At 60.9% G+C, this 14,868-nt stretch overlaps 1 long non-coding RNA gene across 1 annotated transcript; it reads left to right on the top strand.

The window, feature by feature from the left end:
* The first annotated feature begins 280 nt into the window (after positions 1-280).
* Positions 281-5,461, top strand: LOC136793148 (uncharacterized). Its single transcript, XR_010838028.1, has 3 exons — positions 281-400; positions 3,948-4,095; positions 5,364-5,461. It is a non-coding gene; the product is annotated as an uncharacterized lncRNA (long non-coding RNA).
* Positions 5,462-14,868: the final 9,407 nt, after the last annotated feature.

Genomic DNA, 14,868 nt, shown 5'->3' with positions numbered 1-14,868 from the left:
ACCGCACAGCAGCCTCGGGCGCACCACGCCCCCACGTGTCCGAGGGAACGCCGGGCGCGCTCCCCCCGTGGGGTCCGGGCGGAGGACAGGCGGGGGCCGCCCCGCGCCGACCCCGGGGTGCCACTTGACTGCACGTGGCCAGTGGCTGCCTCGTGGCCTCCCCGGGCCACACTTGTCCTCCAGCCCCCTCTTTGCGGGGTAACTGGGCACGCGACCGGTGTCTGGGAGATGTTGGGGTAGCGGGCTATTTCCTGTCCTTAGGCCTCCGTCCCTGAGGAGAGATCACGGCGCCCAGGGCTCACGTCTGGGTGGAGGCTGTTTCAAACGCAAGACCAGGGGTCTGTGGGAGCCCAGATGAGGTGCTGAGCCAGCCCTGAAGGACTTCCTGGAGGAGGAGAGGGTGAGTGGTGCAGTTTCTGGAAAGGGTGTCCCCTGCAGAAGAAACCACCTGAGCATGGCCCTGGAGGTGGGGAAATGGAGACCTGAAGGCTGAGCCAGGCTGGAGGGAGGTGGGGAAGAAAACGGGGCCCCCGTGAGTCATCAGGCCTTCCTCTGGGGCCCCGTTATGACTTTTAAGCACCCCGGGCACTTTTGCCTTCGTGAGCCCCGTCCTCCACGAGAGACGATGAACATTGTATTCTGGGGCTGAGTCGGTATAAAGATAAATATGAATCTGCTCATTGTCTACTCGCCGGTTCATCCACGCCTCCCTCTTGGCCCACCTGCTCACGGCAGCCAGTTGTCCGTCCTTCCCTGACACACACTCACCTATCCGTTCACTCACCCATCTGTCCACGTGTCCATCTGTTTTATCTCTCCATCGTTCACTGTGTCAGCCTCTACATTCCTCTCTCGCCTCTAGAGATTCTTCCAGCATCCGACCCCAACCTTCCCAGCACAAACCCCCTTTCGCCTCCTATTGCCGACAGATCCCACCCGCACTTCAAGCTTGGCTGGGCCTCAAGGCCCTGCCGAGCTACCTCTTCTGTCCTCTCCCCGCTCCACCAGTGATCCTAGAAGCCTGTGGGCCCGAGGCACCGCAGCAACTGTGCCCAACGGGTAAGCTGTGCTCAGATGTCCCGCTCTGGCCTGGGTTGGAAGCTGTTCCCGAGGGTCCGTGGCTGGGCTCCTGCAGCCCAGAGAGGAGGGGTGAGCCATGATCACAGGCTCAGCTGGAGGGGAGGGGGTGAATGGAGACAGGTGCGTGCACCAGGCCTCGGTTTTCTCACTTGTAATGAGGGGGGGGGAGGGCAGTGTCGTCCCCCCACATCCTAAGCTGGTTTCTAGACTCCCTGGGCTGCCTGAGTAGCAGGGTGGTGGTGGTGGGGGCGCTTGCTTTTCCCTTCCCTCCCTTCCACTTATCCACTTAACAGCCCAGGAGGGGAAGGCCTGCTTCCGGAGGGGGCATCTCAGCCCCATTGACGCTGTTAACAGCCTCCGGGGAAGCAGCAGGCCACCAGGTCGCAGTTGCCTGGCCATTAGCCCCAGCCCAACCCTCACTCCAGCCTTAGGACCTGCACTTCCTGGCAGAGCTTCTGGCCCCTCACACCACCCCCCTCAGAGGCCCCCATCTCTGGTCACGGACTGGTCGGCCTGTACAGGGCTGAGGAGGACAAAGGCAAGGGAGAGCCTGGCAGCTGGGAGCCCGTGGCTGGACCCACGGAGCAGGTGGTGATGGCAGGTGGAGAGGTGTGGGTCGTGGGGCCAGCGACTCAGCACCAAGTCCCCTCTGTCCCTTTGCCAGGTAGCAGTTGTACGCCGTTCTCCGCTTCCTCCCCTCCAGCGTATGTGAAGTGCCTTTTATCCAGGAGCAGCTGTGCCGGGTCAGGCAGTCAGTCAACAAACGCCCATTGAGCTAGCAACCAACAAAGTTCTATCACGCCCTGCGTGCGAGGACAAGACTTAGGCTCCCCTAGTTACAGAATTCATTCATTCACCAACACATATTTATTGAGCACCCACCGTATGCCAGGCCCTGAGCACAGCAGTGAAAGAGACAAATATTCTGGGCCTGGGGATGAAAAATGAACATGTGAAGGAACAAATGGGACAGTTTTTGAAAGGAAAGTGCCATGCAGATTATAAAACACGGTTTCTCGTGAGACAATGGCGGGTGGCTTCTGTGGTCTGAGGACTTGCAGGGAGGCTCTTGGAGCTGAGGCCTGGATGGTGCGGAGTCTGGTGAGCGGAGAGCTAGGGGAAGAGTGCTACAGGCGGCAGCAACAGCACGTGCAAAGGTCCTGAGGCGGGGACGGAAGCGAGGAAGCCAGCAAGAGGGAGAGAGAGAGGGGTGGGAGAGGGCACAGGAGGACTGAGGGGACCCAGGAGTCTGGCTTCCTAGTACGCACAGGACCGTTGCTGGCCAGCTCAGAGCCTGGGGGACACGATCCAGCTCAGGTTTCCTGGGACCCGTCTGGCTGTGAAAGGGGCCAGCAGGGAGGCTGAGGGGTGGCTTCTGCCTGGGTCTTGGTGAGCGTCTCGGGAGAGCGGAGGGTGGGGATTGCTTGGACTTGCTTTTGGACTCCCAGTCATCAGGAGTTAGAAGCCTCAGGAATCTTAGACTCTCCCAGTCAGGGCTAAAACGGGAAGCCTCGCAGCATCTTGGCCTTAGACGCTGGCAGGAAGCTCAGGGAGACCTGGTCCCTTGCCTTGTGGCCTCAGCCCCCTGGGCCCACCCCGACCAGCGTCCCTCGTGGGAGGGCGGCCAGTGGTCCAGGCTGCCCGCGCCAAGCGCTTCGTTCACGTTCCTTTACCGGCTCCTCGTGAGGTCCTGACGAGGCGCGGGCCGCTCTCCTGCCGGCTTCGTGGAGGAAGGAACCGAGGCTCGGCGAGGGTCCCGATCCGGCCTCCGCTTGCTCGGCCGACCTCGGGGTACGGGAGGCAGAGGAGCCTGAGTGGGCCCGGCGGGAGGGTGGCCGCGCGCCTGCCCTGCCTCCGGGGTTGCGGGGGTGGGGGTGGCGGCAAGACGGCCTGGAAGGGAGGAGGAACGTCAGGCGGTGTCTAATTGGGATGCTCGAGGACAAAAACGGTCACCAGTGCTCAATTATTTTACACCGAGCCCGCCCGTGCAAAGCAGAGAGCCCCAGACGTTGGCAAAGCTGATGTGTGTGTGTGTGGTGGGGGCACGCTGGTGTCGGGGGCCGGAGGGATGGAGGTCCTTCCTTCTGGTTGCGGAGCCAGGAGGCTCCTCCTGCCCTACAGTTCACTCCCTCAGTTTCAAGCGTCACGGGGGACGCTTTGGTGAGGATTCCAGAGGCTGCCAGACCCTCTCTCCCTGACGGCGCTGGCTGGAAAGGGGGCCACGCTGGGGAGGACAGACCCCTGTTTGCCTCTGTCTGGGTCCCTAGCAGCTTAACGCCTTCCATGGCCCCCAGCGCCCCCCTGATAAGGTCCCAGCCCCCCGGCCTGGGTGGTCCTGGGCAGCCTGCCGCTCAGCCTCCCTCTGGCCCTGCCCGCTGCTTTCTCTGAGCCACCCTGATTCTGAACCAGGCCTGGGAGGTCCCCGCTGCCTGGACCTCCACCTTCCTTCCGTTCATAGCTGGAGAGCGTTACCGCTTCTTCCCTGGCTCGGTGCAACGTTTCTCCTCAGTAAACCGTCTTGTGTATTTCACCTGCTGCACGAGTCCCTGGTGTGTCCTTGGGTAAATCAACCCCTGCCAGGACCTCACTGACCTCATCTATTCAACGGGGGCGGGGCTTGGACTGAAAATTCGGAATACTGAGGTGCCCGTGCTGGGAAAGACAGGATCTCCAACCCACAGGCCCCGAGAAGGTTTCCACGGCGGCTGGCCAGAGATCAGGCACCCTCGGGGCTCTGCCGTCAACAGAGCCTGGCCCTTGGCCGGCGGTCAGGATGAGCGAGGCAAAGCTGGACATTACGGTTTCCATTTCACGATTAAATTTTAAATTTCAAGCTGAGTTTTTAAAACATGATTTTGCGTTCACAGATATGTCTGGGAATGGAACAGCGGCTGGGAAACGGGAACCTGGTGGAGAGTCACTGCTGGGGGCTCTCAGGAGCCACAGCCCCGGGGGCCTCTACTTCTCCATCTGTGAAATGGGAGCACTGATTGTCTCCCCAGTCCTGGGGCCGAGGTGAGGCCTCCAGGGACCGCCGAGCTCTATTAAAGAGGCTCAGTGTTTGTGACAGCAGCTGTAACGGTCTGGGGGCAGGATGTGTGAACAGCCCTATGCCTCAGAAGCAGGGGGGGGTGCTCCTTGGAGTCCTTCCCAATATCCCTCCCTGGTCCACGATCAGCAGCCCGGATGCAGCTGCTGGAGCAGCAGGAAAGGAGCAGGAGCAGGATTCTGCTGCAGGAAGGCACATGTCCCCAAAGGCCCCCGAAAGCGACAGGCTGCAGCCTGAGGCTGCCAGGGGCCCTGAGGCCTGCAGGCCTGTGTAGGGGCGTTATTCCATTTTACAGGTGAGCAGTGGGGCCCTCAGGTGTCAGGGAAGAGGAGGAGGGCAAGGAGAAAGAGCAGAGACCCTTATGCTCTCCCTTCCTTCCTTCCCTCTTTCCCTCCCTCCCTCCCTCCTTCCTTCCCTCCCTCCCTCCTTCCTTCGATCCCTCCCTCCCTCCCCCCTCCTTCCTTCCCTCCCTCATTCCTTCCTTTCTTGTCTTGCTCACATCACCCCTTCTTCCCTCCCTTCTTTATTTCAGTAAACGTTCCCCAGCTCCTGCTGTGTACCAGACGGCTTGCTGAGGGTTGGGGACAACGGGACAGACACAGGCTCTGCCCTTAGGCCCCTGCAGCTGGGTGGGGGGAATGGGGAGAGGCAGGCTCTCAAGCACCTTCCAGGAACTGTGGATGATAATCCACACTTACAGCCACCAGCCCCCTTGAGTGTCCTGAGGGGAGGAGCCGAGGGGCCTTGCCTGTCAGGCTCGCTTGTTGGCTCCAGAGGCTTCTGCTGCCTCCGTTTTGGAACCTAAGTCAGCTCAGGCCACTCCTCAGCTCAAAACCTTCCCATAGCTCCGCCTCCCTCGGGGACAAAGGCAAAGGTTTCTCAAGGCCCCGGAGGAGCCCCTCCCGAGCCCCCAGCCCTCTTGCCCCCTCTGCTCAGCCCCGTGGGCTTCCGGAGCTCACCTGGCGAGTCCCACCTCAGGGCCTTTGCACATGCTGCTCTCTCTGCAGGCTGCTCTTTCTCCAGTTACCCTCACGGCCCCTCCCTCACCTCCTTCTCAGTGAAACTTCTGTGGCCCAACCTAAAATTGCACCCCCCCGGCCCCTGCTCTATGTTTCTCTATAACGCTTGACATTCTAAGTCCTCACTCAGCTTGTTTATTCCGTGTCTCCTGCACTAGAGCCCCAGCCGCTCACGGCCAGGGATTCTGTGTGTTTTGTTATTGCTCTGTCCCCAGCAGGTGACACAGTGCCTGACACACAGTGGGTACCCGACGCCTGTGACTTGAATGGATGGATGGATGGTTGGCTGAGTGATTGACTGCCTCCAGGGCACCCTGCCTGCTCTAGTTGCCAGTCTGGGCCGAGCTGGAGAAGAGTGTGAGGGCGGGGGGTGGGCAGCCGCCCTCCCTCCCACCCTGCTCTCTTCCACCAGGCCAGCCCCAAGGCCTCCACCGGGTCCGGAAGGTGGAGGCTCAGGTGAGTTTGAAGTGTGGGTCTGACTATGTCAGCAGTGGGTGCCAGAGAGAGGGTTTGTACTAGGAGGGCTGAGGTCAGATGGGGGTGAGAGGCGAATGAAAACACGGATGCTCGAAATGATGAAGAAAGGAAACCGATGGAAAGGTAGGTGAACGAGGGGGCAGATAGATGGGTGGGTCACCGGGTAGGTGGGTGGATCAGTAGGGGCTGGAGAGACGGATGGACCGATGGACAGATGGGCTGATGGACGGACGGACGACAGGACGGATGGGCGGGTCACTCGGTGAGTGGTTGGCTGGGTGGACAGAGCGCCAGGAGAATGAGTGTGATGCGGGGGAGGAGGAGCAGCTGTTTCGTAGCTGAGTGGCTCCGGTGGGCCCTGCCCGCACTTCACACACTCAGTCTCATTTAATTCCCATTAAAACCCCCGTGAGGGAGCCCTTTACGTCCCCATTTTCCAGACGAAAATAACCGAGTCTCAGAGATGTGAAACGACTTACTAAGTGAGGCCCGCTCGGTACCCAGGTTCGCGCAGCCTCACGGGCTGCCTTGCTCTTGATGGGGTCACCGCCACACAAGCGGGCACCCTCTGGCCATCTCCGGAGCTCCCTGCAGCTGGCCTCTGGCGGAGGACGTCTCCGTGGAGACCTGTGGGCTCCAGTCCGGTGTGTACAGCGTCGTTTGGCCGGGCCCTGCCTACGGGAAAGCGGGTGTGAGTGGGAGGGCGACGGGCGGGGTTCTCCGCAGACAAAGGGAGCCGTTTGCATGGGGCCCCGCCCTCCCCAGGGCCCCAGAGCCCCGAGCCTCGGTGCCCAGTGGGTGCGACAGGCACGCTGCTGCCCGGCTGGCTCCCTGGGGCGTCGGGAACGTCCTGTGCGACGGTGAACGTGACGCGCGTGGCACGCAGTGGGTGCTCGGCTTCTGTTGACGGCGATTCCATCCGGTTCTGCTGCGTCCTTGACGGGAACCCTGGCCAAGGCCCCTCTCCCTGAGCCTGTCTCCTTCTCTTTAATGTGGATGCCTTCTTTGCAGCTTTATTACGAAGTTTGTGTTCGTTGAGCAAAGCTTTATTTTCCCAGGTAACTCTAGGTGCTGGGAAAGCAGCAGAGAACAGAACAGACAAACGTTCCTGCCTTCGGGGCGAGATAACATGACCAATAAGTAAATTACACACCCTATCATGTGGGGTTTCGTGGTATAGAGAAAAGTAAAGCTGGAAAAGGGGTGATGGGGTGGGGAGGGGTACAGTTTTAAGTAAACATCCAGAAAGGCTTATCCCCGAGAAGAGACACGTGAACAGAGACCTGAGGCTGCTGAAAAAGTGAGCCATGAAGAGATGTGGGGGAAGAGCATTCTGGTAAAGGAAGCAGCAAGTGCAAAGGCCTGGGGTGGGCGGGACCTGGTGGTTCTAGGAATAGCAAGGAGGTGTGAGAGGAGGGGATAGGAAATAAGATCCGAGAGGTAGCGGGGGGTCTTGAGGCTGTGGCTGAGTTGGGAGACGTGCGAGGGGTTTGAACAGAGGATTTCACAGGCCGCCAAGTCTGTGATGTGTGAGGAAAGGGTCATTTCTCCCCAGCAGAAAAGCCCTTCCTGGGCCTTTCAGAGGCTCAGCCCTGCCCTCCCGGCTCTCACCCCAACCTCTCACCCCCCGGTGACCCCTGTGGAGGCTGCAGGAAGCTGGCGGCTGCCCCTGACCAGGGCTCAGGCAAGGGCTGGTATTAAGAGCCCACGAACCCCAGGAGCCAGGTGGAGACAGCGCCTACATCCTCCCCTCACCTGACACCCCAAACCTGCAAGAAGGAGACTGTAGATGGGCAGGAGGGCAGGTGCCTGGAAGCGGCTGCCCAGCTCCACGCCCAGCCCGCATAACCCAGTGTCACCTTCAGGAACTTTATCTCGTCCCTTTGGATGCAAATGGTTTGTGGTGCAGATTTTTCCCGGGACAGAAACCCCTAAGGATGTACGGGCCACAGCCAGGCAGAGACCGAAACGGTTTCTAAAGCAGGACGACAGAAATCCTTTCTCAGTCTCCCCCTACCCTCCTCGGATGATGCTGGGGGTAGGGGTGTGTCCAGCCTTCAGAGCCCCTGAGACGGGCAAGGCTGAAAGGGGCCGCACCCAGGATGGGGGCCCGGGTGGGGGCAGTGCCTGCTTCACCCGGTGCGAGCTATGTGCTGACACAAAGCCCTGAATTCCGCATCTTGCTTCCCTCACTGCACCCATTTTGTGCCTAAGCCCTGGCTCCGCTGAAGGCCCAGGAGGGATCCCAGGACAATGGTGCCGCAGCTCTGGGCGCTGACCTCGTGGCCGTGCACGGACAGGCTCAACCTCTGCACGCCCCGCGCCCCGCTACGCGCACGCGTGCGCACACGCACACGCACGCGCACATGCACGCGCACGCGCACGCGCACGCGCAGAGACAAATTGACCGGAGTCTCCGCCCAGACATCTGAAGCCTGCTGCTGGAGGACAAAAGGGTCCTGGCCACTTGCACACCTCTTGTAATAATGGTACTCACTACCCCTCACGGCAGCTGTGTCTGGCTTTGAGCTGCTAGGGTCGTAGGAAAGCTTGCTCTTCCTTCTGCAGAAAGAACTGAGCGGAAAGAGGCTGAGCTTTGGCCTCCAAGAGACCTGATTCCACACACACTGCCTGGCCCCCCACCAATCCTTTGTCCTCACTCCTCTCTCTGCCCCAGATGTCCTCCCCGCTCCCATTCATACCGTAATGCTGGACCTTCAGGCACCCGAGGACTGGGGGGAACTTGGACCCTGAAACTTCGTTCCTCGGGGAAGGGAGGAGTGCAGCTCTTACGAGCGTCACGTCTGGAGTCAGCTGCTTCGTGGCCGTGCGACATTGGACTTGATATCTCTGTGCCTTGGTTTCCCTCAACGTAAGATGGCCAAGATGCTCTAACTGGGAGAACGGGGATGTGGGTGGAGGGGCTGCCTGGAGAATTCAGTGTATGGGACCCAGGGATGAGCCGAAACACCCTGAGGTCTTGGGGCCTCCCCGAGAGGCAGGGGGTTGGGGTCTCCATGCTCAGCAGAGCTGCCTGCTTTGGGAATTCGAGGAGGGGGCTGCTTTCTCCACGCCATCTACCTGCTCCATGCCGGAGCCCCTTACTGTGGACAACTGCATCTTCCCGGCCTCCTGACTGGGAGAGGCTCCCCTGCCCAGACCCTCTCGTCACTCTCCCTGCCTCGTCTTCTGAGTGCCAGTTTCAGGCGCTGGAGATGGTGCCTTTCCAGGGGCTCCTGGAGTAGCCAGAGGCATCAGGAGCCTCGGCCCAGATGCCGGGGAGGGACTGAGACCTGCAGCTGGGGAGGAGGGCTCCCCGGCAGAGTCGGAAATGGCGAGGCCAGGAGTGAATGTGTGAGACCTCTTAGGGAACCTCCAATGGCAACACCCCCGCCCGGCCCCCAACGCCAGGGCTCAGACGTCCCCTTCTTGGTCTGACCCCCTGCAGGGAAGTAGGGACACTGGAGCTCGTGCAGATAGATGTGCAAGGCCCAGACCAAGGGAGGGTGAGCGTGGGGCTCTGAGGCGCGTGGCCGCAGGCCTAGGACCGGAGCCGTGCGGGCTCTGCGGGAGTGCGGTCTGTGGGTCCGGCACCCTCGTGGTGCTGTGCCTCTGGGGGCTTCTGGCCCATTCCCGTGCCTTAGACCCCTCCGCAGAATCTTGGTCTTAAATGCATCAAATAGCACCCAGGATTCCGGAGGAGCCAGTTACCACAGTGGCTAAAAGGCACCTTTGTGACATGGTGAGATGTGTGCCTTTCTGTGAGCTCATCGATGGTGACGTTGAGGGGCGGATTTAATCGCAGCGACCATTTGGGGCCAGAGGTGAATGTGAATGACGTTTGCAGAGTCTGTAACACCAAGAGTGGGATACGAGCACATCTGTGACTTTTCCTGGTGATGAAGTCCTAGGCGCCGCTGCTGATACCGGCGTTTGCTGCCTCAATGCACACTTGAAGGAAATGGTAAATTTCAGCTGTGCCTGGTCAAAATAGTGATACTCTTCCCACTTAAACACACGGGCCCCGAGTTCCATCCCTGACATGTCGCCTGCTCCCGCCCTCCCCGCCCGGAAGAGCAGCAACACCGATAATGCCACGTTCAGTGATGGACGGTGACAAGTGACGATCGCTGGTCTTTGCGGGGGCTTTGCACGGTGCCGGACACTGGGTGAGGGCTCTTCCTGCATCTCATCCTTGCCACGGCCCGCGGGGCAGGCACTAGTATAGCCCCCGTCGTGCAGAGGAAGAAACGGAGGCACAGAGAAGTTAAATGACCCGCCCAAGGTCACACAGCTTGTAAGTAAGTGATGGTGTCGGGATTTTAGCCCAAGCCTGTCTGACCCCAGGACCTGCGGTCGTTACTGAATCCTCTGTGTTCAGAGGGACATTCCGCGGGGCTGGGCTGGGCTCCGTGGCTATGCAGCTGATTCTGCGTTTATCGCCCCCATCCCTAGGCAGGCTAATGGATTTTGGACGGAGGCGAGACGGCTGTCCCCGTGCTGTGGATGGGCCAGCCTCGGGGGAGAGATTCCTCCAGCTCTGGACAGAGACCTGCACTGAACCTACTGCCGAGATGCCGGTAGGGGTGGCGCCCCGGGCCAAGGGATCAGGGGGGCCAAGGCGTGTCAGGACCCTACAGACCACCGGGGGACCATGCACGTCCCCCAGACCAGCAGGTCCTCCTGGCCCCTGGCGCTAGGCGAGGCTGCCCCGAGGAGCTTCTGTGAGATTGAGGTCATCACAGAGTGTTTGTGAATCCCACAGACAGGGTGGGGTCGCGCAGCTCCTCGGGGACTCTGGAGCGGAAGGAGGTGGTCATGGGAAGGAGTGAGGGTGCGGGTTCAGGACGGCTTTCTAGACCGGCCTCCTGGGCAGCTGAGAGCCCCAGAGTGGGCAGTCTCCCTCTCCCCTCAGCTCTGGGCTATTTTTTAAATGAATTAATGTGGCGGGGAGGCGCACAGAGCCCTTGAAGGTGGTGTAGAGGCACGATGAACTCACAGAGAGCAGCTCACCTCCCTCCTGTCCCCTAACCTCCCAATTCTCTTCTTGGGAGCCAGTTTCTGGTGTCTTTCCAGAAGATTCTATCCAACACCCTAGGGTGTGTGTGTGTACATATCCTGCTTAAATAAAATCCCAATGATGGCATCCAACCCCCTCTCTTCTGCATTGTGCTTTTTCACTGTATCTTAAAGAATTTACCTCATTAGATCCATTCCACAAATATTTATTGAGCAGCTACTAAGTGCCGTCTTGTGGCCGACAGACCAGACCTCTGTCCTCACGGAGCCCAGTCCTCACTCCCCACAGCTGTGTGCCCCCCGCACCGGTGCCAGGGTGTCCTCACCTCTGCAGGGAGCAGGGCAGAGAGCTGCTGCTACAGAGCGGGAACCTCTGAGGTACGTCTTGGTACCCGTGTGCAGGCACGTCGGTGGGGTGAATTCCCAGCATCAAGGGATGTGTCTCGTCAACTTGGCCAGATCGTGGTTGAAATGTCAGGGCCTGGGCTGAGGCAGGGAGGTGACCCAGGCTGGAGGCGATGCCGATTCCCGTGGAGAGCGAGATACGGAAGCTGGAAAGTGGGACATGTTGGGGCAGGGGAGAAGCCCCCTCTGGCCTCAAGGAGCCCCCAGTTTGAGGGGCAGGCAGGCTTGGAGAGGGACAGTGATGTGATGTGGGAAGTCCGGGAGGCTGTGGGTGCCCAGAGCAGGTGTGGGACCCGGCCCGGGAGGGCGGGGCACCAGGGAGGCCGCAGGAGCCCCCACTGTGCTGGGCGCATCCGAGCACTGTCCCCGGGAGAGCTGCGTCCTCTGTCCACTCGTCCAGTGAATCCCCCGAGGGCCTCGCAAGCGCCAGGCACCGTACTCGGGCAGCACTGTACCCACTCTACCGCAGAGGAAACGGAGGCGTGGGCGGGGAAGGCGGGAGCCGAGGCCCCAGAAACCCGGTCTCCTCCTTCCCCCCACTCCGGCCCCCGTCCCTGAGAAGAGCGCAGCCTGCACGTGCTCCTTAAATAGGAGCAGCCACCCAGGCTGGTCCCTGGACCTGGACCTCAGGACACCAGGGAGCTTCGTCGGCCCCGTCGCTTTATTACCTTTACAAGACAACTTGAGTTAAAAAATGTTGAAGTGATAAATGCTTTCTGCACAAAGTTAAAAACCAACACAAAAGCAGCCCTGAAGCCCACCTGTCCTAAGCGTGCCAACTACTGTCGTTGCTCGGAGTGGAGGGCGAGCTGTGCCCAGGTGCCCAGCGGGGAGAGCACGGGGGCGGGGGCCCACCGGGTGGGCCTGAAGCCAGAGCGCTCAGGAAGCAGGTGTAGACGTCTGCTTCCACGCACAAGTGAACGAGGGGGAAAGTCTCCCCACCTCCGGGTTTTTTGCTTTGCTGATGCAAACGTATCTGTCGTTTTTCTTCACGTCAATAGGATCATGTAATCGGCCCTGTGCTGCCTCTTGATGCTTCGCCAGGGGCCGCGAGGAAGGGGAGACAGGGTGTCTTGCCAATTCACTCTCCGTTGTCAGGCCTTACGGACTGACTTCTCTTTCGGAGTCAGGCCCAATTCAGAGAAGAGACTGAGGCAGAGGGCTCCAGCCCTGCCCCCTTGTAGGATGGAGGGGTGAGGGGCTGGTCCTGGGGCCACAGGCCCCATCCGTGGGGATCTCGACGGCAGGTGCAGGGAAGGGGCTGGTAATTGGCTGGGTTATCCCAGCGGGGAGGCCTCCCTGGGGAAGCTATTTTTAACTCGCAGAGCTGAAGCCACTTCCCTCTCTCCCTCTGCTGCCCTTTTTCCCTGTCATCCTGGGGCCTGCAGGCTCTCCCGGCCCCTCTGGAGGAAGGGCAAAGGGGACCGGGAAGGGTGGCCTCGCCTGCACCAGGTCCTTTACCCCCACGGCTCTGCCAAGGAAGAGGAAAGAGAGGTTCGGGGAGTTTGCGGGGCTTTGTGGAGGCCTTGCTGGCCTTCTTACACCCACCAGCAAGCCCTCGAGGGCGTGGAGAGGAGCCTTAGAACCCACCTCAAAAACCTCTCAAGTTACAAAAGGGATTATTGCCCTTGCAAAACTCGAAGTTCAGGGATGGATCCAAAGGGCCCCATAGGCCATGTCTGGAGTCTGTTTCTTGCACCCTCACCTCTGCTTTCCTCTGGGTGGGGGTCCTCTCAGGTGGGCTCAGCCCATGTTGGGGCAAAGGTGTCCCCAGCAGCCCCTGGGCATAGAGTTCCTTTCCCAGCTGATCCAGCCAAAGTCTTAGGGCCCGTTCTCCTTGGCTGGCTTTGATCACATGTCCACACCCCCAACCAATCACAGTAAAGCTCACCGCCAGGCCTGGGTCACCTGCACCCCGGGCCGGCTGTGGTCCCAGCCATCCCTCCAGCAAGCAGATGGTAGAGGGCATGGGTAGGTGTGGGTAAGGTTCTCAGGAGAGGGGCTTAAACAGTGGGAGGATGTGGACCACTCATGCCTCCAAAGGGGCCCAGCCGGGACAGCACCCGCCCGATGCACAGAAGGTATTGGCTTGAGCGGGGTGCTGCCCCCTGGCCTCCAGACGGCTGCGGCTCCAGGGGCGCGGGGAGGAGGCCACGTGCTGAGCCTGTGCAGGAGGGAAGCGTCAGCCGGCCAGCTCCAGGCTGAGACGGAGGCTTCCTGATGGGGTGGGGCGGGACTGTGTCCTGTTTCCAGGGCTGCCCTCCATTCCTGAAGTTCTGCTCTCAGATCGATGCTGTAAGGTCAGCCCGGGGCCTGCAGGTGCCCGGGGACCGGGGAGCGCAGGGCCGGGAGCTCGCAGGCTGTCGCTTTCTTGGCCACTCCCTGCCATCATGTCTCCGCAGCGCCCCTGACAAAGGGCCTCGGCCTCGGCCTGCACACCTGTCACGTCTTCCCCAGGCAATCCCTTCCCACTGTTTTGGGGACCCTGGGCTGTGAGCGTGCTGGACGGACGTCGCGCCTGCCCTCATACAGCTGGCAGACCTTGAAGGAGACAGACAGTAAGTGAGATGCCGAAGAGAGTGGCCAGCTGGGAAGAAAGTAAAACGGGGCATGGGAGACTGTGTGCAGGCCTCTGCGAGAGGGGCCCTGAGCTGCCCCTGAAGGAGGAACAGTCCGGGGAGAGAGCCCAGCAGCAGAACTAAGCTGGTGGTGTCTGAGGCCTGGCTGGCTGGCCGGTGTGTTGGGAACAGGGGGGCCGAGGAGGGGGCGCACTGGGACTTTGGTTCTCAGTCGTGCCCTGGGAGGCCATGAGTCCATCTTATGTTGCGAGGGTCTCCTGCTGAGGAAGGAGAAACCCGGGCAGGCTCCTGGGAGGAGGAAGCCCTCGGGGCTGCGGAGCTCGGGGGGGGGTCTTGGGGGCATCGAGGCAGCAGCCTGACGGGTGGGGTGCCCAGTTTTCACATCTCAGTCAATGGTTAATTTATGCTGGTGTCATCATATTAAGATACGAGTATTACAGGAGCCGGCACCTCCGAGCCCGTGGCCGCTCAGACCAGTAAACCCCAGCCTGCGGGGGGCCCCCTTCCCGCCCCACCCCTGCTCCTCATGGCTTTGTGGCCTCGGGAGCAGCCTCCCGTCTCTGGGCCTCACATTCCTCAAATGAAGGAGTGGTTCCAAATGCACCGGGGGTCTCTGCCTCCTGGCCTGTGGCTCTGAGAATGCCCAGCTCAGCAGATGTTTTATTGAACAGCTACTGTGTGCTCCGCCCAGGGCTGGGAGGGCCTGGGCCCCACCCTGGAGAGGAGGAGAGAATTTCAGGGTACGGGAAAGCTGGGCCCATTCACAGGGTGCTGGGAAGGGCCGTCTGTAGCCAGAACTCCTGCTGTGTGCAGGACCCTACCTCCTCTGTCCCACTGGCTTCTCATGCAGTCCTGGGAGGGGGGATGTTTTACAGAGGAGGAAGTGGAACCTCACAGGGAACACGTCCAAGGTCCCTCTACGGGCCCTGCTTGGCCTTCCTCCACACCGCAGGGAGGTGTGATGCCCCCCGCCGCTCTGCGCAGTGCCCTGGGAGGGCCGAGAGCCCCCTGCCCGCGGGCCGGAAGCCCTGGGCCCCTCTGTGCTCCAGCTCCTGCACCGGGACGAGGGCGAGTCCCCCCCCCCCCCCGCCGGGAAGCGGGTTCCCCTTGTTGTCCAGTCAAGGACTGTGTGTCCAGGGAGCATGGCGACTGCTGGTGGCGTGCGTTTAGGGTTAGGAATTGAGTTCCCACCCAGCTGGTAGGCCGGGAGCGAGGGCTGCAGAGCCTGAAGGGCAGCAGC

This window comes from Kogia breviceps, chromosome 19 (genome assembly GCF_026419965.1).
Source record: "Kogia breviceps isolate mKogBre1 chromosome 19, mKogBre1 haplotype 1, whole genome shotgun sequence".
Classification (NCBI taxonomy): domain Eukaryota; kingdom Metazoa; phylum Chordata; class Mammalia; order Artiodactyla; family Physeteridae; genus Kogia; species Kogia breviceps.
The sequence above is the reverse complement of the archived record's forward strand: the minus strand, read 5'-3'. Positions and strand labels throughout refer to the sequence as shown.